This window comes from Triticum aestivum, chromosome 5A (genome assembly GCF_018294505.1).
Source record: "Triticum aestivum cultivar Chinese Spring chromosome 5A, IWGSC CS RefSeq v2.1, whole genome shotgun sequence".
Lineage (NCBI taxonomy): Eukaryota > Viridiplantae > Streptophyta > Magnoliopsida > Poales > Poaceae > Triticum > Triticum aestivum.
In genome coordinates, this window is record NC_057806.1 from 558,987,585 (window position 1) to 559,015,349 (window position 27,765).

The window sequence follows — 27,765 nt, forward strand, 5'->3', positions numbered from 1 at the left end:
ACAGACCTTCGGGTCCATAGTTATTAGCTAGATGGCTTATTCTCTCTCTTTGGATCTCAATACAAAGTTCTCCTCAATCTTCTTGGAGATCTATTCAATGTAATTCTTTTTGCGGTGTGTTTGTCGAGATCCGATGAATTGTGGGTTTATGATCAAGTTTATATATGAACAATATTTGATTCTTCTCTGAAATCTTTTATGTATGATTTGTTATCTTTGCAAGTCTCTTCGAATTATCAGTTTGCTTTCGCCTACTAGATTGATCTTTCTTGCAATGGGAGAAGTGCTTAGCTTTGGGTTCAATCTTGCGGTGTCCTTTCCCAGTGACAGCAGGGGCAGCAAGGCACGTATTGTATTGTTGCCATCGAGGATAAAAAGATGGGATTTATATCATATTTCTTGAGTGTATCCCTCTACATCATCTCATCTTGCCTAATGCATTACTCTATTCTTATGAACTTAATACTCTAGATGCATGCTGGATAGCGGTCGATGTGTGAAGTAATAGTAGTAGATGTAGAATCGTTTCGGTCTACTTGTCGCGGACGTGATGCCTATATACATGATCATGCCTAGATATTCTCATAATTATGCACTTTTCTATCAATTGCTCGACAGTAATTTGTTCACCCACCGTAATACTTATGCTATCTTGAGAGAAGCCTCTAGTGAAACCTATGGCCCCTGGGTCTATCTTCCATCATATAAGTTTCCAATCTATTTTATTTTGCAATCTTTATTTTCCAATCTATATCATAAAAATACCAAAAATATTTGTCTTATTATCTCTATCAGATCTCACTCTTGTAAGTGAACGTGAAGGGATTGACAACCCCTTTATCGCGTTGGTTTGCAAGGTTCTTATTTGTTTGTGTAGGTGCGAGGTGACTTGCGTGAAGTCTCCTACTGGATTGATACCTTGGTTCTCAAAAACTAAGGGAAATACTTACGCTACTTTACTGCATCACCCTTTCCTCTTCAAGGGAAAACCAACGCAGTGCTTAAGAGGTAGCACGAGCCATAGAGAATAAAAGGATCTTCGAGAAGAAGACTGACGCTGACGATAATGTTACTGTCTACAAAGCTCGACTTGTTGCGAAGGTTTTTTGACAAGTTCAAGGAGTTGACTATGATGAGACCTTCTCACCCGTAGCGATGCTTAAGTCTGTCCGAATCATGTTAGCAATTGCCGCACTTTATGATTATGAAATTTGGCAAATGGATGTCAAAACTGAAACGTAATGGATATCTTAAAGAAGAGTTGTATATGATGCAACCAGAAGGTTTTGTCGATCCAAAAGGTGCTAACAAAGTGTGCAAGCTCCAGCGATCCATTTATGGACTGGTGCAAGCCTCCCGAAGTTGGAATATACGCTTTGATAGTGTGGTCAAAGCATATGGTTTTATACAGACTTTTGGAGAAGCCTGTATTTACAAGAAAGTGAGTGGGAGCTCTGTAGCATTTCTAATATTATATGTAGATGACATATTGTTGATTGGAAATAATACATAATTTTTGGATAACATAAAAGGATACTTGAATAAGAATTTTTCAATGAAAGACCTTGATGAAGCTGCTTACATATTGGGCATCTATAGAGATAGATCAAGACGCTTAATTGGACTTTCACAAAGCACATACCTTGATAAAGTTTTGAAGAAGTTCAAACTGGACCAGTCAAAGAAAGGGTTCTTACCTGTGTTACAAGGTGTGAAGTTGAGTCAAACTCAATGCCCAACTGTCGGCGTTCTGGGAACGGGGGTCCCCAGACTTGCCTGCCTGCGGCCTGCGGCGTGGCTAAGGTGGGGCCCAGCGCGGCCCATCTTCATCAGCTCAAGCTCAAGACCCTCGCGAGGGGCCAAGCCTCGCGGGGCGGACGACAGAAAGCTTCCTCAGAGGCAGCCTCATCAGGCAGGCTCGTGAGGAGGCGGAGAGATCAAGGCGGGGATACCTCGTGAGGAGCCCGTGATGCAAGCCATGACGATCGAGACCAAGCGGGCCCCAGGCGGGCGCCGGCCTGCGCATTGTCCTTGTTTCCCCTTTGGTGCAAAGGGGGCAAGCACATGCCAAGGCACCGGGCAAAGGTTACCATTCCGGTGCAACAAGACCAAGACCAGCAGAGCGGCAGGACGGAGGTCACCGTGGAGCCCAAGACGGCGTCATCACCAAAGCTTTTGGCAGCCGAAGACCACCTTTGGTCAGGATAACTTGTACTATATGTTCCCCTTCAAAATGGGCAATTTTTGGCGCCCTTCCCGCTCATTATTTGGGAAGAGGCCCAAGGCCTCTATAAATAGAGCTAGCCACCACAGAGTAGAAAAACATCGATCGATCAAGAGGGACAGCGAGAGATCTGGTAGAAACCTAGCAGAGAGAGAGGCGACTGAACTCACCCAAGCAGTTCATCGCACCAGCTCAAGAACACCTCTCACGATGCTGTTCTTCCCTTGTACTGTTCATCATCAGCCCCTGAGGCAATCCACCACACCACACACTGGAGTAGGGTATTACACCACAACGGTGGCCCGAACTAGTATAAACCTTGTGTCCCTTGTGTTGTCCATTGTTTCCAGCTTAGATCACGCGAGGAGATTGGACGTAGATAGGTAGGGAAGAGATCTCCGCGCGCACCCCAGTGTTCGAACCTCAAGGGTCTGCCGAAACCTGAAATCCGACATTTGGCGCGCCAGGTAGGGGTGCGCCGGAATCCTTCTTCCTCCGTATCACGTTTCGTCGTCTCGCCGTTCAGATGTCAAGCGACCCGGCAGCCAACACCGACCGCTGGGCAGCGTGGCCCGCCCCCGCCGTGGCACCAGCCCAGGGCGACCTCAACCTTGCATCTCAGGCAGCCGTCGCTCCACAGGGCGCTGCGGGGCACGGGCAGCGCGGCCAGACGCCGCCTTCCCTCACACCACGACAGTTTCGGGCCGCAGCAAGGACCTCAGACCACGTCGCGGCCACAACGCCGTACACCCGATGGGAGCAAGCAAATTCCTAGGCCGCGCTCACGGTGGCCTGAGAGCTGCTACGGTGCCGTCTGCTGGAGGGCGGTCGCGACGTGTTGTTAGAGCGAGTAGCTGAGCTCCTCGACACCGCTGCCTCAGGAACACCTCCTTTCTGCGTCCAGCTGCCACCCCAGAGCCAAGGCAGGCCGCGTGGTGGCATTGTGCGCACGCACGCGACTTCCAGTGGACTCCAGGGCCCGTCCAATGCCAACACCTCCGCCGGCACCGGGCGACAAGTCACGCCAGCCCCCTCTCAGGCCAGCGAAGGGGTGCACACCGCGGCCTTCGGCCTCGGCGGACCGCCGCACCATCACCCCCAAGACGATGCTCCAAGCCAGGCTGCATGGCATACAGGGTGCTACGGCGAGTGCTACATCTTGAGCTTGCATTGGTTTTCCCCGAAGAGGAAGGGATGATGCAGCAGAGTAGCGTAAGTATTTCCCTCAGTTTTTGAGAAGCAAGGTATCAATCAAGTAGGAGGCCACGCTCAAGTCCCTCGTACCTGCACAAAACGATAGCTACTCGCAACCAACGCGATTAGGGGTTGTCAAGCCCTTCATGGTCACTTACGAGAGTGAGATCTGATAGATAGAATATTTTTGGTATTTTTGATATAAAGATGCAAGGTAAAAAGTAAAGGCAAAGTAAATAGCAAAACAATATTAAAGTGATGGAGATTGATATGATGAGAATAGACCCGGGGACCATAGGTTTCACTAGTGGCTTCTCTCAAGAGCATAAGTATTCTACGGTGGGTGAACAAATTACTGTTGAGCAATTGATAGAATTGTGCATAATTATGAGAATATCTAGGCATGACCATGTATATAGGCATCACGTCCGTGACAAGTAGATCGAAACAATTCTGCATCTACTACTATTACTCCACTCATTGACTGCTATCCAGCATGCATCTAGAGTATTAAGTTAAAAACAGAGTAACGCCTTAAGCAAGATGACATGATGTAGAGAGATAAATTCATGCAATAAGAAATAAACCCCATCTTGTTATCCTCAATGGCAACGATACAATACGTGCCTTGCTGCCTCTTCTGTCACTAGATAAGGACACCGCAAGATCGAACCCAAAGCTAAGCACTTCTCCCATGGCAAGAACTACCAATCTAGTTGGCCAAACCAAACAGATAATTTGAAGAGACTTGCAAAGATAACCAATCATACATAAAAGAATTAAGAGAAGATTCAAATATTATTTATAGATAGACTTGATCATCAACCCACAATTCATCGGTCACAACAAACACACCGCAAAAAAGAAGATTACATCGAATAGATCTCCACGAGAGAGGGGGAGAACTTTGTATTGAGATTCGAAGAGAGAGAAGAAGCCATCTAGCTACTAACTATGGACCCGAAGGTCTGAGGTAAACTACTCACACTTCATCGGAGAGGCTATGATGATGTAGAAGCCCTCCGTGATGACGGCCCTCTTCCGGCGGAGCTCCAGAACAGGCCCCAAGATGGGATCTCGTGGATACAGAAAGTTGCGGCAGTGGAATTAGGTTTTTGGCTCCTGTTCTGATCGTTTGGGGGTACATGTGTATATATAGGAGGAAGAAGTACGCCGAAGGAGCAACGAGGGGCCCACGAGGCAGGGGGGCGCGCCCCCCACCCTCGTGACCGCCTCTTTTGTTCCTTGGAGTAGGGTCCAAGTCTCGTGGATCACGTTCGGTGAGAAAATCATGTTCCCGAAGATTTTATTCTGTTTGGACTCCGTTTGATATTCCGTTTCTTCGAAACACTGAAATAGGCAAAAAACAGCAATTCTGGGCTGGGCCTCCGGTTAATACGTTAGTCCGAAAAATAATATAAAAGTGGAAAATAAAGCCCAATATAGTCCAAAACAGTAGATAATATAGCATGGAGCAATCAAAAATTATAGATACGTTGGAGACGTATCAAGCATCCCCAAGCTTAATTGCTGCTCGTCCTTGAGTAGGTAAATGATAAAAAAAAGAAATTTTGATGCGGAGTGCTACTTGGCATAATTTCAATGCAAATCTTCTTAATTGTGGTATGAATATTCAGATTAGAAAGATTCAAGACAAAGGTTTATATTGACATAGAAAATAATAATACTTCAAGCATACTAACAAAGCAATTATGTCTTCTCAAAATAACATGGCTAAAGAAAGTTATCCCTACAAAATCATATAGTCTGGCTATGCTCCATCTTCCCCACACAAAGTATTTAAATCATGCACAACCCCGATGACAAGCCAAGCAATTGTTTCATACTCTAACTTTTTCAAAACTTTTTCAATCTTCACGCAATACATGAGCGTGAGCCATGGATATAGCACTATAGGTGGAATAGAATGGTGGTTGTGGAGAAGACAAAATGGGAGAAGATAGTCTCACATCAACTAGGCATATCAACGGGCTATGGAGACGCCCATTAATAGATATCAATGTGAGTGAGTAGGGATTGCCATGCAACGGGTGCACTAGAGCTATAAATATATGAAAGCTCAACAAAGGAAACTAGTGGGTGTGCATCCAACTTGCTTGCTCATGAAGACCTAGGGCAATTTGAGGAAGCCCATCATTGGAATATACAAGCCAAGTTCTATAATGAAAGATTCCCACTAGTATATGAAAGTGATAACATGAGAGACTCTCTACTATGAAGATCATGGTGCTACTTTGAAGCACAATTGTGGTAAAAGGATAGTAACATTGTCCCTTCTCTTTTTTTCTCTCATTTTTTATATTTTTTTATTTTTATATGGCCTTTCTCTTTTTTTTTATTTGGGCTTCTTTGGCCTCTCTTTTTTATGGCCTCTTTTTTTTATTTTTTATTTTTTTTCGTCTGGAGTCTCTTCCCAACTTATGGGGGAATCATAGTCTCCATCATTCTTTCCTCACTGGGACAATGCTCTAATAATGATGATCATCACACTTTTATTTTTCTTACAACTCAACAATTACAACTCGATACTTAGAACAAAATATGACTCTATGTGAATGCATCCGGCGGTGTACCGGGATATGCAATATGACAATGATGAATGTGTCATGATGAACTAGATGGTGGAAATTTGCATGGCAATATATCTCGGAATGGCATGGAAATGCCATAATAGGTAGGTATGGTGGCTGTTTTGGGGAAGGTATATGGTAGGTGTATGGTACCGACGAAAGTTGCGCGGTATTAGAGAGGCTAGCAAGGGTGGAAGGGTGAGAGTGCGTATAATCCATGGACTCAACATTAGTCATAAAGAACTCATATACTTATTGCAAAAATTTAGAAGCTATCAAAGCAAAGTACTACGTGCATGCTCCTAGGGGGATAGATTGGTAGGAAAATACCATCGCTCGTCCCCGACCGCCACTCATAAGGAAGACAATCAATAAATAAATCATGCTCCGATTTCATCATGTAACGGTTCACCATACGTGCATGCTACGGGAATCACAAACTTCAACACAAGTATTCTTTAAATTCACAACTACTCAACTAGCATGATTTTAATATTATCACCTCCATATCTCAAAAAAATTATCATGCTTCAATCTTTTCTTAGTATTCAACACACTCAAAAGAAAGTTTCACAAATCTTGAATACCAAGCATATTATTATTAGGCAAATTACCATGCTATTTAAGAGACTCTCAAATTAATTTAAGTGAAGCATGAGAGATCAATAGTTTCTTTAAAATGAATCCACCACCATGCTCTTAAAAGATCTAAGTGAAGCACATAGAGCAAAATTATCTAACTCGAAGGATATAAGTGAAGCACATAGAGCAAAATTATCTAGCTCAAAAGATATAAGTGAAGCACATAGAGCAAAATTATCTAGCTCAAAAGATATAAGTGAAGCACATAGAGTATTCTATCAAATTTTAATTCATGTATGGCTCTCTCAAAAGGTGTGTACAGCAAGGATGATTGTGGTATACTAGCAAACAAAGACACAAATAATACAAGACGCTCCAAGCAAAACACATATCATGTTGGTGAATAAAAATATAGCTCCAAGTAAATTACCGATGGAAGTGGACGAAAAGAGGGGATGCCTTCCGGGGCATCCCCAAGCTTTAACTTTTTGGTGTCCTTGGATTATCTTGGGGGTGCCATGGGCATCCCCAAGCTTAGGCTCTTACCACTCCTTGTTCCATGATCCATCAAAAGAATTCACCCAAAACTTGAAAACTTCACAACACAAAACTCAAAATAGAAAACTCGTTAGCTCCGTTAGCGAAAGAAAACAAAAGAACACTTGAAGGTAATGTAATGAACTCATTCTTTATTTATATTGGTGTTAAACCTACTGTATTCCAACTTCTCTATGGATTATAAACTATTTTACTAGCCATAGATTCATCAAAATAAGCAAACAACACACGAAAAACAGAATCTGTCAAAAACAGAACAGTCTGTAGTAATCTGTAGCTAGCACAAGATCTGGAACCATAAAAATTCTAAAATAAATTTCTGGACGTGAGGAATTTATCTATTAATCATCTACAAAAATAATTAACTAAATAGCACTCTTCAAATAAAAATGACAGCAGTTCTCGTGAGCGCTAAAGTTTCTGTTTTTTACAGCAAGTTCAACAAGACTTTCCCCAAGTCTTCCCAACGGTTCTACTTGGCACAAACACTAATTAAACACAAAAAACACAAAGTAAACAGAGGCTAAATAATTTGTTTATTATTAAACAGGAGCAAATAGGAAGGAATAAAAATAAAATTGGGTTGCCTCCCAACAAGCGCTATCGTTTAACGCCCCTAGCTAGGCATAACAAGCAAAAATAGATCTAGGTATTGCCATCTTTGGTAGGCAATCCATAAGTGGCTTGTAGCGACTAGACCTCAAACGGTCCAATCTCTGTGCTCCGGTGTCATCCTGGATCAGTAATGCTGACACCACACAGTACTTTGAAGGATTTATCACAGAGTAGCAATCACACACTTATTACATCGAGTGTCTCAAAAGAGAACTTATTACAATAAATATGGCTTAAGGCCATCTAATAACGACAACAGCGGAAGGCTTGGAAGATAAGTGAGTCCATCAACTCCAACGGCATCACTGAGTATAGAACCACGACCTAAAACTCCTTAATCGTCGTCTGAAAAGTCTGCAACATTAACGTTGCAGCCCGAAAACGGGTCAGCACATGGAATATGCTGGCAATGCAACACATAGAAAGTAATGTAATGAAACAGCTATTCTATATGCATATTTGGCTGGTGGAAAGCTCTATGGTTACGGTTTTGCAAAAAGCCAATTTTTTCCTACTGCAAAGGAATACATTTATTTAACTATCATGGTGGTTGTTAAACATTGAGAATGGTTGACAGCATTCTCAATCCCAATTAAACATTAAACAAACCCATCAAACTTAATTTTATAGTAACATGCTGAGATTCACATGATAATCCAGGTACTAGATACTCAAGACGTCCATAACCGGGGACACGGCTAACCATGATTAGTTTATACACTCTGCAGAGGTTTGTGCACTTTTCCCCACAAGACTCGAGTTGGGTGGTGACATAGTCACCTATGTTAGAGTATATTGACTTAGGATTCAAGTGAGAACACTTGATCATAGGTCATACTCATCGTTTAAGCTCAAAATGGGGTTACCATTTTTTGTTTAAGCATCTTGATGTATTCACATCTTATTGAGTTGCTTTGACTCATGTCTTGGAGTAAAGCTTCTCTAAGATGGAATAACATACCTTGGGTGGTGGTGTGGTTCTTGCTCATGTAGTTGAACTTGTGTGGGTGCTCAAGGTTGATGTAGCTCATCAAGAGTTGGGAGCACCACTTGGAGTTTGAGTTCATCTACCTACATGGGTTAGTTCTTGCAAGGAAGAGCACTATGTATCCGAGCTCCAACGCCGGACTGTATATCCGAGCTCCAACGCCGAAATATATCCAAGCTCCAACGCCGGACTGTGTCCAGGCTCCAATGCCGGACTATATCCGAGGTGTCATATCACCTTGGTTCAAAAAAGTTGAAGGAGTTTAGCCGAGCTTAATGCCGGAAATGCCCTCTATGGAGCCAGCCACTAGCGCCCGAGCTTTATGCCAGACTGCTTCCGAGGTGGTGCACCACCCCAACTATGGGCCGATTTTTTGTCAATATTTTTTATTGGCGCAATTTATTCTCTGCCGAGATATATAGCCAGTAGCCCTCAAGGTGTGTATCGGTCTAAAACCCGAGATGCACATGAAAGATGACACAAGACCGCTGATCCCAGTAGCCGCCGAGACTCAGGTTGATTTGCAAAATCGGCCTGAGGATCAAGTCCTAGCTCGGCAGAATACTTCGGGACACAAAAGCGGCGTGCTCAGTCCTCAAGACTCAGGTTGGGTGCGGCCGACCAACCTGAGGATCAAAATCTCCTCGAAAACTATATTGCACATAAAATTTTCTGCATTGGACAAGCAATGCAGTAGCCCCCGAGACACTGGTCGGGTGGCAACACCAGATCAGGGGATCGATGTGCCCCTTTAATATTTGTAAATAATAAGCCCGAAGCCCAGTAGCCCCCGAGCCTTAATGCGGGCACGAGTGGCCGAATTAAGGATCAATATTCATAGTAAAATCACAAATTATGTGTAATGACTCTATGTATCCAAGTACTTTACGTCATTAATGCTCGGATCCGCATTGTACAAAACTTTGTTGACCGACAATCGGCTTCCACCTCCTTGGCCAGTAGCCGAGGAGTGTTTGTCCTACTTTATAAAGCCTTTATGAGGGCAAATATTTACGACAAACAAGGCAATCTGGCCACACAGTTTTATAAACAAAGGTACGCAGAGAGATATGTTATATTACTGTTTAACAGAAGAAATGTATTCCAAAGAAAATAGTCCCGCTATCGGTTCCGTTCTTTGGGTTGTCATGCTAAGCATGATCATGAAACCTCAGCTCGAATGTAAGAGCAAAATATCGAGGATTTAGTTTGGGAGGCCAGTGAATAGCCCCCGGTAGTGTTCGGCGACAGTCGAGGTCAAGCCGTAAACACTTCGGCAATTTTATGAATGGCCCGTCATAGTCATCGGATCGCTGACCAGTTTACGCTTATTGTGACAGTCAGTTTTTGGCTTTCTCCACTAAGGTGCTTAACCATGTGAGTTGGAAGCACAATCGCAGTGTTTCTCCCTTTGCACGCCTAGCCGAACAAAACAGAACGTAGGAAGCAAGTGCAGGAGCCGGGCAACCCAACTATTGACCGAAGACACAATTCGAAACCGATGCATATATAGCAATATCTGAGAATGTTTTTGCCGAATCCCTAAAGGTGTTCGGCGTTGCACTGCGAGACTAATGCTGGAAAAGCACAAATAGTTTAAAAGTGCCAAAAAGCTTGGAAAACCAAGAAACGTCAGTAAAAACATGACGTCCGAATAAGATCAAGTGTTCGGTGCCAATCCAAAAATTGGTCTTAGAAAAAAGAAGTGCTTCTGTCGTCCTTTAACATGACACATCCTATCTCAAGACTTCGAGCGGGTCAGCCTACGGCCTCAACCTCCTATCCCGAGGGCGGAGTACTTCTCATTAGGCCAGTTTAGCAAACTAAACTCTAGCGGCTTTCAGAGAGAAATTAGGCTCCCCGGCTAGTGACCGCACACTCGCGTCGAAAAAAGGAGTGATAAATAATTATAATAGAACTTTGCAACGACTGAGAAGAAGAACACTTATTATAAAACGGCTCAAATAAACTTAAGAGCCCCCAAGTGACTTGGGTAGAAGAATGATTGCATGTACCGAAGTACTTATATCATATCTATGTTCAACCGAACTTTAAACGCGTCTTAACCGACCGTCGGCTTCTCCCTCTTCGGTTAAGGACTGAAAAGTGTTATGTACTCCATCGTTCGAGAATATCGATGGTGTTTCCAATAACCAGGTAATCAGGCCATAAGGCTGTAACAGACAAAGCGCGCTCAGGGAACTTATGCTATATTACTGCGAAGAGTAAGAAGCATCTTCGAAGAAAATAGTACCCCCACCAATACCTTTCTTCGGTGCTCATTGTTATTATGAGACTTGTGCAATAGATTTTTTGTACTCATGAGTTCCGATGTGTGCCGACCATCATTGAATAACTATAAGAGCGCTAGCTTTCGGCTTCACCCAGTCTGAGGTCCGGCTCGGGTGACCCGATCGTGACAATCGCAGAGGTGCTCCCTTTACTCCCTAGACGAACAATCGGGAACGTAGGGGTAAACACAGGAGCGAGGCAACCCAGCTTGCAAATCGCTTAAGTCAATGTGGTGCATATTGTGGCGTAATACATGAACAAGGAACGAAGCCGTACAAGTATAATCATATGCAACAGGAAAAGCTTCATAAAGGAAGCTCCCAAGTAAACGGGGTATTTGAATTTATGCGTCACAAACAAAGTTTGGACAAGGAAATTTTTTAGAAGCAACTTTTTTCCAAAAAAGTATAATGCTTGGTCGAACCGAATGCAAGTTAGAAATTAAAGCTTTGAGCATGAAAGCGACTTAGCTGGTTAATGTGTTCAGTATTGATGACGCGGTCCGAGCTTGATGCGGGGCAAGGTTCCATCCCTCAAGCCGGTCCCGAGGTGGCGGAGCGGAGAGCTTGACACGCCGAAGTGGTGACATAGCACGATCAATGCAGACCGGCAGAGTGACGCCGAAGTCCCCGGATCATTTTCCTGTGCACAAAAAATAGTGCAAATCGGAGATAATAGTAATAATGATAATTAAAAAAATCGTTGCATAATAAATAATTTATGCAAAGTGAGTAATAAAAGAAATATGGCCTAGCGCCGAAGTCAAGTCGATGCAGGGCGTCGGCGTGATGCGGTAAAGGCGTGGCAAAGGCTGAATTCGCAGGTCGGTCCGAGCTCTGAGTGCGGCGTTCGCCGGACTATGTACAGAAACTGACCGAACCACCATGCGACTGTCGTTAATGCAGCCACCATTTGATAGACCTGTGTACATATGACGGACAAACCAGAGTAATAATTCCTTGGGAAAAATGAACCCAAACGAGCAAAAAATACTGGGATTAATAGCACCTGGTTTATTTGTTGTAGCAATCCGAAGCAAGGTGATTCCCAAAATTGGGACTTGCTCCGCACACCCATTGCCTGATGGGCGATAAAACGACGGCATGGCAATGCTAGTAAAGGTTGACTCGCCGAGGCAAAGCCCTCGGCCCAGCTAACGTGACAGAGCTAGTCGGCTAGTGACGCCGAAGTATCCGGAGTAGGTTGATGAAGAGATGGCGAAGCCCCCAGTCCAGCTGAGATGTCGAAGCCTCGATGTCAGCCGATGAGTGGAAGTAGGACGGCGTGATGGACACCGGCTTGAAGAAGCAATAGTGCGGCCCTGTCGATGCAGGTCGTGACGTGGTCGATGCCGGCTTGATTAAGCAACCGTGCGGCGATGCCGGTATGCCCGCTCCGTGTAATCCGTGGGGCGGCGATGTTGGTGACGATTTATCCTTCGTGATGCCGGGCTCTTGTTCGGCTTGCCGAGATGATGATCCAAAGAAGTTGAGCTCGGCTCAACAAAGTGACGCTGTGTCTAGCGCAGGTCGGCAGCCGTGGAGTAATATTGCCGGACTGGTTTGACACCAGCATGATGTTGAAGATCATGTTCAAAAGATCTTACAGTTAGTGGGATGTGTTCGGGGACAAAACACAATACCCCATACAAAACTTCCTTCAAAAGGGATGTCCGAAATCCTGTTCATAAAAAAGATGAACTCGGGTCGGATTTGTTTTCGCGCAGAAAACATATCTGAAAAGTGATCCACTAATTGGAAGGTTCCCGGAGTTTGGACGGTCGGATCGAGCCGAACTTTTGAGAGGTGGTAGATATAGGAATTCCGCAGCCGATCAACGGTTGGATCTTTTAAAGGACGTCCGAGCTAGAAGCTGGACACCACGCCCTAAACTCATCCAAATTCCCGTCCAGATTTGAGAGGGCTCCGGTATATCGTGGATTGCCAGAGATTCCTCCATCGGAACTCGACGAAATTTTCCAGGTTTTTTGTAGACTCAATTCCGCACAATTCCACCAAAGCGATCGTCAAAGCGATACTCGAGGAGGTGGTGGTGGTAGATACGAGTTCGCTGTCTAGAAAAACAGCACGGTCGCTTGAGGGCAATGTTGACGTTGAGCCCCCGAGCTCCATAGATGATTCCTCCGTGATCTTGATAGAGATCGGAGTTGATGTTTGATGAAGGCCCTCGTCCGGACATGGTGATCCGAACATGGGGTGCAATTCTTGGTCGAACCAAGGTGACCAGTCGAGCTGGTGACGAAGATGCCGAAGTCGTAGTTGATCTGCAGGCGAGCCATCGATCCTTTTGTCGATCACACAGCGGAACTCTCAATGAAAGCACCAATGTCGGTGTCAAAACCGGCGGATCTCGGGTAGTGGGTCCTGAACTATGCGTCTAGGCCGGATGGTAACAGGAGGCAGGGAACACAATGTTTTATCCAAGTTCGGGCCCTCTTGATGGAGGTAAAACCCTACGTCCTGCTTGATTAATATTGATGATATGAGTAGTACAAGAGTAGATCTACCACAAGATGAAGGAGGCTAAACCCTAGAAGCTAGCCTATGGTATGATTGTTGTATATGGAGTTGATTATCTATCGACTAGCCTGGGCTCGGTTTATATAATGCACCAGAAGCCTAGGATAACAGGAGTCCTAGCCGAATATGCCGGTGGGGAGAAGTCCTTGTCTTGATCGCCAAGTCTTGTGGAATGTTCCTTGTATGCGGTAGCCGTCCGAACTGGCCCATGAGTATACGGCCACGGGGGTCCTCGGCCCAATCTAATAGATCGGGAGACGACGTGGTGAGTACCCTCTAGTCCAGGACACCGTCAAACACTTTGTGTGCTACCAAACGTCACAACATAACTGGGTGATTATAAAGGAGCTCTACAGGTGTCTCCAAAGGTACATGTTGGGTTGGCATATTTCGAGATTAGGATTTGTTACTCCGATTGTCGGAGACGTATCTCTGGGCCCTCTCGGTAATGCACATCACATAAGCCTTGCAAGCGTTGCAACTAATGAGTTAATTGCGAGATGATGTATTACGAAATGAGTAAAGAGACTTGCCGGTAACGAGATTGAACTAGGTATTGAGATACCGACGATCGAATCTCGGGCAAGTAACATACCGATGACAAAGGGAACAAAGTATGTTGTTATGCGGTCTGACCGATAAAATATCTTCGTAGAATATGTGGGAGCCAATATGAGCATCCAGGTTCCGCTATTGGTTATTGACCGGAGACATGTCTCGGTCATGTCTACATTGTTCTCGAACCCATTGGGTCCGCACGCTTAACGTTACGATGACAGTTTCATTATGAGTTTATATATTTTGATGTACTGAAGTTTATTCGGAGTCCCGGATGTGATCACGGACATGACAAGGAGTCTCGAAATGGTCGAGACATAAAGATTGATATATTGGAAGCCTATGTTTGGACATAGGAAGTGTTCTGGGTGAAATCGGCATTTTACCGGAGTACCAGGAGGTTACCGGAACCCCCCGGTAACCTAATGGGCCTTAATGGGCCTAGTGGAGGAAGAGGAGAGGAGGCCTAGGGGTTGCCACGCGCCCCTCCCCCCCCCAAGTCCAAATTGGACAAGGAGGGGGCGGTGCCCCCCCTTTCCTTTCTTCCCTCTCCTTCCCCCCAAGTCCTAATCCAACTAGGGAAAGGGGGGAGTCCGACTCCCGGTAGGAGTAGGACTCCTCCGGCGCGCCTCCTCCTAGGGCAGGCCGCACCCCCCCTTTGCTCCTTTATATACGGGGGCAGGGGCACCTCTAGACACACAAGTTGATCTTCGTGATCGTTTTCTTAGCCGTGTGCGGTGCCCCCTTCCACCATACTCCTCAATAATATTGTGGCGGTGCCTAGGCGAAGCCCTACGATGGTAGAACATCAAGATCGTCACCACGCTGTCTTGCTGACGGAACTCTTCCCTGACACTTTGCTGGATCGGAGTCCGGGGATTGTCATCGAGCTGAACGTGTGCTAAAACTCGGAGGTGTCGTAGTTTCGGTGCTTGATCGGTCGGGTCGTGAAGACGTACGACTACATCAAGCGCGTTGTCATAACGCTTCCGCTGTCGGTCTACGAGGGTACGTAGACAACACTATCCCCTCTCGTTGCTATGCATCACCATGATCTTGAGTGTGTGTAGGAAATTTTTTGAAATTACTACGTTCCCCAACACGGCGGCCAATGGGGGACTTGCCCCCCAAGTCAGGTGGGGCGCCCCCCACCCCTAGGGTTTCCAACCCTAGGCGCGGGAGGAGGCCCAAGGGGGGGCGCACCAGCCCACTAGGGGCTGGTTCCGTTCCCACTTCAGCCCATGGGGCCCTCCGGATAGGTGGCCCCACCCGGTGGACCCCCGGGACCCTTCTAGTGGTCCCGGTACAATACCGATTACCCCGGAAACTTTCCCGATGGCCGAAACTGGACTTCTTCCATATATAAATCTTCACCTCTGGACCATTCCGGAACTCCTCGTGACGTCCGGGATCTCATCCGGGACTCCGAACAACTTTCGGGTTACCGCATACTAATATCTCTACAACCCTAGCGTCACCGAACCTTAAGTGTGTAGACCCTACGGGTTCGGGAGACACGCAGACATGACCGAGATGACTCTCCGATCAATAACCAACAGCGGGATATGGATACCCATGTTGGCTCCCAGATGCTCCTCGATGATCTCATCAGATGAACGATGATGTCGAGGATTCAAGTAATCCCGTATACAATTCCCTTTGTCAATCGGTACGTTACTTTCCCGAGATTCGATCGTTGGTATCCCAATACCTCATTCAATCTCGTTCCCGGCAAGTCACTTTACTCGTACCGTAATGCATGATCTCGTGACCAAACACTTGGTCACATTGAGCTCATTATGATGATGCATTACCGAGTGGGCCCAGAGATACCTCTCTGTCATACGGAGTGACAAATCCCAGTCTCGATCCGTGTCAACCCAACAGATACTTTCGGGGATACCTGTAGTATACCTTTATAGTCACCCAGTTACGTTCTGACGTTTGGTACACCCAAAGCACTCCTACGGCATCCGGGAGTTACACGATCTCATGGTGTAAGGAAATGATACTTGACATTAGAAAAGCTCTAGCAAACGAACTACACGATCTTGTGCTATGCTTAGGATTGGGTCTTGTCCATCACATCATTCTCCTAATGATGTGATCCCGTTATCAATGACATCCAATGTCCATAGTCAGGAAACCATGACTATCTATTGATCAACGAGCTAGTTAACTAGAGGCTCACTAGGGACATGTTATGGTCTATGTATTCACACATGTATTATGATTTCCGGATAACACAATTATAGCATGAATAATAGACAATTATTATGAACAAGGAAATATAATAATAATCATTTTATTATTGCCTCTAGGGCATATTTCCAACAGTCTCCCACTTGCACTAGAGTCAATAATCTAGTTACATTGTGATGAATCGAACACCCATAGAGTTCTGGTGTTGATCATGTTTTGCTCGCGGAAGAGGTTTAGTCAACGGATCTGCGACATTCAGATCCGTATGTACTTTGCAAATATCTGTCTCCATCTTGAACATTTTCACGAAAAGAGTTGAAGCGACGCTTGATGTGCCTAGTCTTCTTGTGAAACCTGGGCTCCTTGGCAAGGGCAATAGCTCCAGTGTTGTCACAAAAGAGAGTGATCGGCCCCGACGCATTGGGTATGACTCCTAGGTCGGTGATGAACTCCTTCATCCAGATTGCTTCATGCGCTGCCTCCGAGGCTGCCATGTACTCCGCTTCACATGTAGATCCCGCCACGACGGTTTGCTTGCAACTGCACCAGCTTACTACCCCACCATTCAAAATATACACGTATCCGGTTTGTGACTTAGAGTCATCCAGATCTGTGTCGAAGCTAGCATCGACGCAACCCTTTACGACGAGCTCCTCGTCACCTTCATATACGAGAAACATATCCTTAGTCCTTTTCAGGTACTTCAGGATGTTCTTGACCACTGTCCATTGTTCCATGTCGGGATTACTTTGGTACCTTCCTACCAAACTTACGGCAAGGTTTACATCAGGTCTGGTACACAGCATGGCATACATGATAGACCCTATGGCTGAAGCATAGGGGACGACACTCATCTTTTCTCTATCTTCTGCCGTGGTCGGTCATTGAGCTGAGCTCAATTTCACACCTTGCAACACAGGCAAGAACCCCTTCTTGGACTGATCCATATTGAACTTCTTCAATATCTTATCAAGGTATGTGCTTTGTGAAAGACCTATGAGGCGTCTCGATCTATCTCTATAGATCTTGATGCCTAATATGTAAGCAGGTTCTCCAAGGTCCTTCATTGAAAAACACTTATTCAAGTAGGCCTTAATACTTTCCAAAAGTTCTATATCATTTCCCATCAAAAGTATGTCATCCACATATAATATGGGAAATGCTACAGAGCTCCCACTCACTTTCTTGTAAACGCAGGCTTCTCCATTAGTCTGCATAAACCCAAACGCTTTGATCATTTCATTAAAGCGAATGTTCCAACTCCGAGATGCTTGCACCAGCCCATAGATGGAGCGCTGGAGCTTGCATACCTTGTTAGCATTCTTAGGATCGACAAAACCTTCCGGCTGCATCATATACAATTCTTCCTTAAGAAAGCCGTTAAGGAATGCCGTTTTGACGTCCATTTGCCATATCTCATAATCATAGTATGCGGCAATTGCTAACATGATTCAGACGGACTTTAGCTTCGCTACGGGTGATAAGGTCTCATCGTAGTCAACCCCTTGAACTTGTCGATAACCCTTAGCGACAAGTCGAGCCTTATAGATGGTAACATTACTATCCGCGTCCGTCTTCTTCTTAAAGATCCATTTATTCTCTATCGCTCGCCGATCATCGGGCAAGTATATCAAAGTCCATACTTTGTTTTCATACATGGATCCTATCTCAGATTGCATGGCTTCAAGCCATTTGTTGGAATTTGGGCCCGCCATTGCTTCTTCATAGCTCGACGGTTCACCGTTTTCTAACAACATGATTTCCAGGACAGGGTTTCCATACCATTCTGGTGTGGAACGTGTCCTTGTGGACCTTCGAAGTTCAATAGCAACTTGATCCGAAGTACCTTGATCATCATCATTAACTTTCTCTCTAGTCGGTGCAGGCACCACACGAACATCTTCTTGAGCTGCGCTACTTTCCGGTTCAAGAGGCAGTACTTCATCGAGTTCTACTTTCCTCCCACTTACTTCTCTCGAGAGAAACTCTTTCTCCAGAAAGGACCCATTCTTGGCAACAAAGATCTTGCCTTCGGATCTGAGGTAGAAGGTATACCCAATGGTTTCCTTAGGGTATCCTATGAAGACGCATTTTTCCGACTTGGGTTCGAGCTTTTCAGGTTGAAGTTTCTTGACATAAGCATCGCATCCCCAAACTTTTAGAAACGACAGCTTAGGTTTTTCCCAAACCATAATTCATACGGTGTCGTCTCAACGGATTTAGATGGTGCCTTATTTAAAGTGAATGTAGCTGTCTCTAGAGCGTATCCCCAAAATGATAGTGGTAAATCAGTGAGTGACATCATAGATCACACCATATCCAATAGAGTGTGATTATGACGTTCGGACACACCGTTACGCTGAGGTGTTCCAGGCGGCATGAGTTGTGAAACGATTCCACATTTCCTTAAGTGCGTACCAAATTCATGACTTAAATATTCTCCCCCATGATCTGATCGTAAGAATTTTATCTTTCGGTCACATTGATTCTCTACCTCATTTTGAAATTCCTTGAACTTTTTAAAGGTCTCAGACTTGTGTTTCATCAAATAGACATACCCATATCTACTTAAGTCATCAGTGAGAGTGAGAACATAACGATAGCCACCGCGAGCCTCAACACTCATTGGACCGCACACATCAGTATGTATAATTTCCAATAAGTTGGTTGCTCCATCCATTGTTCCGGAAAATGGAGTCTTGGTCATTTTACCCATGAGGCATGGTTCGCACGTGTCAAATGATTCGAAATCAAGAGACTCCAAAAGTCCATATGTATGGAGCTTCTTCATGCGTTTGACACCAATGTGGCCAAGGCGGCAGTGCCACAGATATGTGGGACTATCATTATCAATCTTACATCTTTTTGTATTCACACTATGAATATGTGTAACATCACGTTCGAGATTCATTAAGAATAAACCATTGACCAGCGGGGCATGACCATAAAACATATCTCTCATATAAATAGAACAACCATTATTCTCGGATTTAAATGAGTAGCCATCTCGTATTAACGAGATCCAGATACAATGTTCATGCTCAAAGCTGGCACTAAATAACAATTATTGAGGTTTAAAACTAATCCCGTAGGTAAATGTAGAGGTAGCGTGCCGACGGCGATCACATCAACCTTGGAACCATTCCTGATGCGCATCGTCACCTCGTCCTTCGCCAGTCTGCGCTTATTCCGCAGCTCCTGTTTTGAGTTACAAATATGAGCAACCGCACCGGTATCAAATACCCAGGAGCTACTACGAGTACTGGTAAGGTACACATCAATTACATGTATATCACATATACCTTTAGTGTTGCCGGCCTTCTTGTCCGCTAAGTATTTGGGGCAGTTCCGCTTCCAGTGTCCCTTCCCTTGCAATAAAAGCACTCAGTCTCAGGTTTGGGTCCATTCTTTGGCTTCTTCCCGGCAACTGGCTTACCGGGCCGCGACAACTCCCTTTGCCGTCCTTCTTGAAGTTCTTCTTACCCTTGCCTTTCTTGAAACTAGTGGTTTTATTGACCATCAACACTTGATGTTCCTTTTTGATTTCCACCTCCGCTGATTTCAGCATTGAAAATACTTCAGGAATAGTTTTCACCATCCCCTGCATATTGTAGTTCATCACAAAGCTCTTGTAGCTAGGTGGGATTTGACTGAAGGATTCTGTCAATGACCGCCTCATCCGGGAGGTTAATGTCCAGCTGGGACAAGCGGTTGTGCAACCCAGACATTTTGAGTATGTGCTCACTGATAGAACTATTTTCCTCCATCTTACAACTGTAGAACTTGTCAGAGACTTCATATCTCTCGACCCGGGCATGAGCTTGGAAAACCATTTTCAGCTCTTCAAACATCTCATATGCTCCGTGTTGCTCAAAACGCTTTTGGAGCCCCGGTTCTAAGTTGTAAAGCATGTCGCACTGAACGAGGGAGTAATCATCAGCACGTGACTGCCAAGCATTCATAACATCTTGGTTCTCTGGGATGGGTGCTTCACCTAGCGGTGCTTCTAGGACATATGCTTTCCTGGCAGCTATGAGGATGATCCTCACGTTCCGGACCTAGTCCGTATAGTTGCTGCCATCATCTTTCAGCTTGGTTTTCTCTAGGAACGCATTGACGTTGAGGTTGACATGAGCGTTGGCCATTTGATCTACAAGACATTTTGCAAAGGTTTTTAGACTAAGTTCATGATAATTAAGTTCATCTAATCAAATTATTTAATGAACTCCCACTCAGACAGACATCCCTCTAGTCATCTAAGTGATACATGATCCGAGTCAACTAGGCCGTGTCCGATCATCACGTGAGACGGACTAGTCATCATCGGTGAACATCTTCATGTTGATCATATCTTCTATACGACTCATGTTCGACCTTTCGGTCTTCCGTGTTCCGAGGCCATGTCTGTACATGCTAGGCTCGTCAAGTCAACCTAAGTGTATTGCGTGTGTAAATCTATCTTACACCTATTGTATTCGAACGTTAGAATCTATCACACCCGATCATCACATGGTGCTTCAAAACAACGAACCTTCGCAACGGTGCACACTTAGGGGGAACACTTTCTTGAAATTATTGTGAGGGATCATCTTATTTAAGCTACCATCGTTCTAAGCAAATAAGATGTAAAACATGATAAACATCACATGCAGTCAAATAGTGACATGATATGGCCAATATCATTTTGCTCCTTTTGATCTCCATCTTCGGGGCGCCATGATCATCATCGTCATCGGCATGACACCATGATCTCCATCATCGTGTCTTCATGAAGTTGTCTCGTCATCTATCACTTCTACTACTATGGCTAACTGTTGGGGATATAACTATTTTAGTTAGCCGGCCAGGAGGGGCCGGGTTATGCAAAGAAGACTCATCGCAAAGGAAGCCCAAGACCCAGCGTGAGGATGTCGGTTCATAGAGCTTAAGGCCCATAGAGACAAACCGCCGTAATGGCATGACTTGGAACATAAGGTAGAGGTAACTAGTCACCGAGCCGGACACTGTTTATGAGCCGGCCGGGACTCTGTAGGCCGCAAGGCGTCAACCCATGTATATAAGGGAACGACCCGCCGGTGGCTTAGGGCAAGAAACAACCAATCGAGAACCGGGCATAGCGTATCTCGCTCCCTGGTCATCGAAACCTCAAGCAATACCAACCCAACTAGACGTAGGCCTTCCTTCACTGCAAGGGGCTGAACTAGTATAAACCTCGCGTCTCCTTTGTCCCGATTAACCCCTTTAAGCTTCCTAGTTGTGATGGCTCCACGATTAAGTCCTTGCAAGAGGACATCTGCCGTGACAATTCCACGACAGTTGGCGCCCACCGTGAGGCCAGCCCACGGTGGATTTGAGTTCTTGAAGGGCAGCTTCGAAGGGCTCAAGGGATACGCAGTTGGCCGGATGACCAAGAGTCGTCGCGGCAAGATCTACATCGACGACGAAGGCTGGGGCCCCGACGCTGGCTCAATTGAGTACGGGTACCGGGTCCCCTTTGGCGGAATTCACGTCTTCATCGGCCGGATTGGTGAGCCGGACAGCTGCACCGACCTCGTCGAGATGGCTCAGCGTGCAAAACCCGCCCGAGCTCAACCCGTCGTGAAGCGTGCCTTTGTGGGTTGCATCCACGGAGGTGAACTTTCTGAAGGATCTGAAGGTGATGGTGAGCCGCCCGTCCTCCCTGATGGTGATTCGTCCGCCGGCTCAACAGATTCGCTATATCAAGTTCAAGATGGTGTGCTTGGGGGCTGTTTCGATGGCAGCACTATTTCGGACCCCTCAGAGTCACCAAACTGGGCAGGAGTCTTCATGGCTGGTACTCAACCCGGCCAAAATTCTACGGCCTCAGCGGCGATAACGTCCGGGTTAGGAGCAGCCGGGGCAGGAGGCCCTGTGCGCTCACCGGCTCAGGTGCTGATGGATCTCATGGATAAACTTACGGCCTTGTTAACTGCTACAGTCGTCCCTGTGAACCAATCTGAGCATGAGGCAGAGGTGGCACAGGTTCGCGATGAGATCGCCCGGGCCAGGGAAACCTTAGCAGCTGAAGATACTAGATTAGCCACAGAGCGGGCGACTTTGTACGTACGGGCGCAACAACTTCAGGCAGAGGCTTTTTAGCTCACGTTGAGCTTGAACGCATCTAATGAGGTAATGAGGAGGAGACATCAGAAAACTCAGTCCTGTTTACCTCAGATTTATGATCCTCGAAATCTCTTTGCTACACCCGGGGCCGGCCCAAGTAACCCGCCAGGTGCAAATCAGTTTATGACATCTGGAGCGGGAGGCCCAGTCCAGCCTCCAGTGACGGCGCCTCTTCACTGCAATATGGCGCCGCCCTATTACGTACCAATACCACAGGGTCACTTCTCCAACCCCATGGAGAACTTAATCGCAGCATCAGCATGTTTGGCGGCTCTCCCAGTAGATGGTGATGATCCGACAGCGGTGGAAACCCGGAGGATCAGGGAACTTGTCCAAATAGCCCTGGCTCAGCAAGAGACCTACTCCTACAGCCGGGACATGATTCACTCAACTCCTCCGCCCTGGTTAGCTCCGCCTCGTCAAAAACGGAGCCCGAGTTACAGTAGACACATGGAGTCAGAGGCCTTGTCAAGTAGCGCTCAGCGCCGGAACCAACCCGACGGGTATAACCCGGTTCAGGATCGGATACGTCAAGAGGACGAGCAGGCGGCTCAACTAGCGGCTCAGCTAGCAGCCCAACAGGACTCACCGGCTTACCCGACGACTTCCGTTGAGGCGGGTGTTGCTACTAGAACTGGAGGAGTTCCTTGTCTGATACCGGCTCTACGTAATGTACGTCTGCCCAAGGATTTCAAGGGACCTCAAAAGGTGCCGAATTATACGGCCGATTTACAGCTTGGGGCGTGGATTGAAAGTTACGAGATGGCCATGGAGCTGCTGGAAGTTAGTGATGAAGCGATGGCTAAATACTTCACCATGATGTTGGACGGAACGGCCCGTTCTTGGTTAAAGGGTTTGCCACCCAATTCCATTAGTTCATGGGCGGAGCTAAAGGCCTGTTTCATCCAGAACTTCAAGGACACTTGCAAGCAGTCTATATCGATTGTGGACCTGACAAATTGTAAGCAGGAGGAAGGTGAATCTACGACTCATTGGGTGCGCCGGGTCAAAGATATAATACATTCGTCTGACAAGATGGATGCCGGCTCAGCAGTTCTCATGCTGGAGAAGAATTGCCGCTTTGAGCCTTTGAGACAGAAACTGGGGCGCCTTAAGCGTGATTGCAAGGATATGGGGATGCTGATGGCGGCTTTAGTCAAGTATGCCGATTCTCATAGTACCAAGGATCCCGCGTCTGATGAGGAAAAGACAGGGAAGGGAAAGAAGAACGGTAATGGAAAGGGTCAGCAGCATAACCCGGCGAGTCAAGGAGGCAATAAGCGTAAGGCGGACGGTAACCCGGAATTTGTGGCCAATGCACAGGGTAACAATCAGAAGCGCAAAGGAAAGCCACCCCCTCGGTTTGGCGGGTCAGGTCCATCTCTTGAGCAACTACTCAATGAGCCCTGCCCAAAACACGGCACCCGGGAACGACCAGCGACTCATTTATGGAAGGATTGTGCAATCATGAAGGCTTTCAAGAATTCTAATGTGTTTGATGGCAATCAAGGCCCAGGCGGCGGCTCAGGAGCTGGCGGCTTTCATGGCCCGGGCGGCGGTTCAGGATCCAGTTTTCAGGGAAGCCAGGGTGGTTATAATCAACAACAGTCTGGTCAAGGAGGTCAGCAGCAGTAGCAGTCGGGTTATCAGTGCCATCAAAAACAGCTAAACAGTGGGCAGTATCACGTGTTTATCACAAGTTTGTGTAAACGTGATCAGAAAGTTCAAAGGAGGACGGTGAATTCTGTTGAGCCGGCAGTCCCTTGTTACCTGAGGTGGTCGGAACAGCCTATTGTCTGGAGGAGGGAGGATCACCCTCCCCGGGTTGATAATCCGGGTCAACTGGCCTTGGTAGTGGCACCGCAGGTTGGTGGTTATAAATTTACTAAGGTACTCATGGATGGAGGTAGCAGCATCAACATCCTCTATTACGAGACCTTTCGGCGCATGGGCTCAACTGACAAGAATTTAAAGACTTCCAACACCGTCTTCCATGGAGTGGTGCCTGGTAAATCGGCGTATCCTGTGGGTAAGATTGAGCTAGAGGTGGCCTTTGGAGACGAGCATGATTCTAGGGCGTAAAAGTTAACTTTTGAAGTGGTAAAAATCAAGAGTCCATATCACGCTTTGTTCGGGCGGCCGGCTTATGCGAAGAAGGTGATGCGGCTTATGCCGAGTCTGTCTGTGCAGCAAAGGAGCTCAAATTTTATCAAGATAACGTTGACCCGGCGGATATGACCTCTCTCAAGAAGCCGACTATGGAGCATGACCCGGCCATGATGTTTAAATCGGCTGCAGAGACTAAGCTTGTTGATTTTACTCTGGGCGATTCGTCTAAGCAATTCAGCATCAGTGCCAACTTGGATCCTAAATAGGAAAGCGCGCTCATCGAGTTCATCCGTGAGAACCGGGACATCTTTGCATGGAAGCATTCTGACATGCCGGGTGTACCGAGAGGACTCGCTGAGCACACTCTTAATATTGATCCGAAGTATAAGCCGGTCAGGCAGTTTCTGCGGTGATTCAATGAGGAACGACGAAAAGCTATAGGAGAAGAGGTCGCCCGGCTCTTGGCGGCTGGGTTCATTGTCGAAGTTTTTCACCCGGAGTGGTTGGCTAACCCAGTTCTCGTGCTCAAGAAAAACAGCACCTGGCGGATGTGTGTGGATTACACGGACTTAAATAAGGCTTGTCCAGCTGATCCTTTCGCTCTCCCCCGTATTGATCAAATCATTGATGCTACGGCGGGTTGTGCGCGTTTGAGCTTTTTGGATGCTTACTCTGGTTATCATCAGATTAAGATGGCAATTAAGGACCAGGAGAAGACGGCTTTCATCACTCCGTTTGGAGCCTTCTGCTATGTGTCTATGCCTTTTGGGCTCAAGAGTGCCCAGGCGACTTATCAACGGTGTGTACAGAATTGTCTCCACAATCAGATTGGGCGCAATGTTCATGCTTATGTGGATGACATAGTGGTGAAATCCAGAGAGGCGGAAACCTTGATATCTGATCTTAGAGAAACCTTTGACAATCTCCGGGTTTACAAAATGATGCTTAACCCGGAGAAGTGTGTATTTGGTGTGCCTGCAGGCAAGCTTTTGGGATTCTTGGTCTCAAACAGGGGCATCGAGGCTAATCTGGAGAAGATTAAGGCAATCACTTCTTTGGCTAAACCGGCATGTATCAATGATGTTCAGCGACTGGCGGGTCGTGTTGTCGCTTTAAGCCGGTTCATAAGCCGGTTAGGTGAGAAGGCCCTACCGCTGTACCAACTGATGAAGAAGGCAGACACCTTTGTCTGGAGTAATGCTGCTTTTGAGGATTTGAAGAAGCAGTTATCTGAGCCGCCAGTTCTTGCAGCTCCCATTGACAAAGAGCCTTTGCTGTTATATGTGGCTGCTAATTCATGAGCCGTCAGTGTGGCAATTGTGGTAGAGCGCACGGAGGCTGGTAAGGAACATCCGGTTCAACGGCCGGTTTATTATGTCACTGAAGTACTCATCGAGTCAAAACAAAGATATCCTCATTGGCAGAAACTTGTTTACGGGGTGTTCGTGGCAAGTCGGAAGCTGAAGCAATACTTCCAAGGTCACCCTATCACTGTGGTAAGTTATGCCCCCTTGGGAGACATTATTCAGAACAGAGAGGCTACAAGACGAGTCGCGAAGTGGGCCATCGAGCTCGGGCCTCATGGTCTGAAGTACGTACCACGCACTGCCATTAAGTCTCAAGCTTTGGTGGATTTCATCAATGACTGGACAGAGCTACAGGAACCTGAGGAGAAGCTCAATAACACTTATTGGACTATTCACTTTGATGGGTCCAGACAGTTGGAAGGCTCGAGGGCTGGAGTCGTGTTAACTTCCCCTCGAGGTGACAAATTTTGTTATGTGCTCCGGCTTATGTTTCCTTATACTAACAATGCAGCTGAGTACGAGGCCCTACTCCATGGTCTCCGGATGGCCAAGGAGATGAACTTGAGCCAGGTAAGATGCTTGGGAGACTCAGACCTTGTGGCTCAACAGGTGTCAGGCAAGTGGGGCTCTAAAGATCCTCTTATGGCGGCTTACCGTCATGAAGTCGATGTTGTGGCTGGACATTTCAAGGGTTATGTGGTGGAACACATTGATCAAAGGAAGAATGAGGCGGCTGATGCCTTAAGCCGGCTGGGGTCTCAGCGTAAGCCTGTGCTGCCTAACACCTTTCTTGATGTTCTGCATAATCCTTCTGTTAAGTTACCTACAGAGGAAGATCTGGCAGTACCAGACCCGGAGGCACAGCTGGTGGCAGCTCTCCACGTTATCCCGGATTGGACAGTGCCTTATTTGGCTTACATGACCCGGGGAGAGTTGCCTGAAGATGAGACCTTGGCAAGACAAATCGCCCGGCGGTCCAAGTCCATGACAATTGTCAATGGCGAGTTACATCATGGCAGCGTCACTGGAGCATTTCAAGGTTGCGTGTCACCTACAGAGGGTCAGGAGATCCTTCGTGAGATTCATGAAGGTGATTGTGGTCATCACGCCGGCTCAAAATCTCTTGTGGCCAAAGCTTTCCGTCATGGGTTTTATTGGCTGACGGCTCATGCTGATGCAGAAGACCTAGTCAGTAAACGTGACGGATGTCAGAAATTCTCACGATGAGCCCATGTGCCGGCTTAAGAATTGAGGATGATTCCAATTACTTGGCCATTTGCAGTCTGGGGGCTTGATATGGTCGGGCCTTTCAAAAGGTCTAAGGATAAAAATACGCACCTCTTGGTGGCGGTTGACAAGTTCACAAAGTGGGTGGAGGCGGAGCCAGTCAGTAAGTGTGATGCAGCCACGGTGGTCCAGTTTATGAAAAAGGTGATTTTTCGCTTTGGTTTTCCACACAACATTATAACTGATAATGGCACTAACCTCTCCAAAGGAGCTATGGAAGAGTTTTGTCAACGAGAGCATATCCGGCTTGACATTTCAGCTGTGGCTCACCCTCAATCCAATGGTCAAGCAGAACGAGCTAATCAAGAAATCTTGAGGGGTATCAAGCCCCGGCTCTTGGTCCCCTTGCAGCGGACGCTGGGTTGTTGGGTGGAGGAGTTACCTTCTGTACTTTGGAGCATCAATACTACACCTAACAGATCTACGGGTTACACGCCTTTCTTTATGGTGTATGGAGCAGAGGCGGTCCTACCAAGTGACATCCGTCATGACTCACCCCGTGTGGCGGCTTATGTTGAGGAAGACAATGAAAAAGCTCAGCAAGACGCACTTGACCTGTTGGATGAAGAGCAAG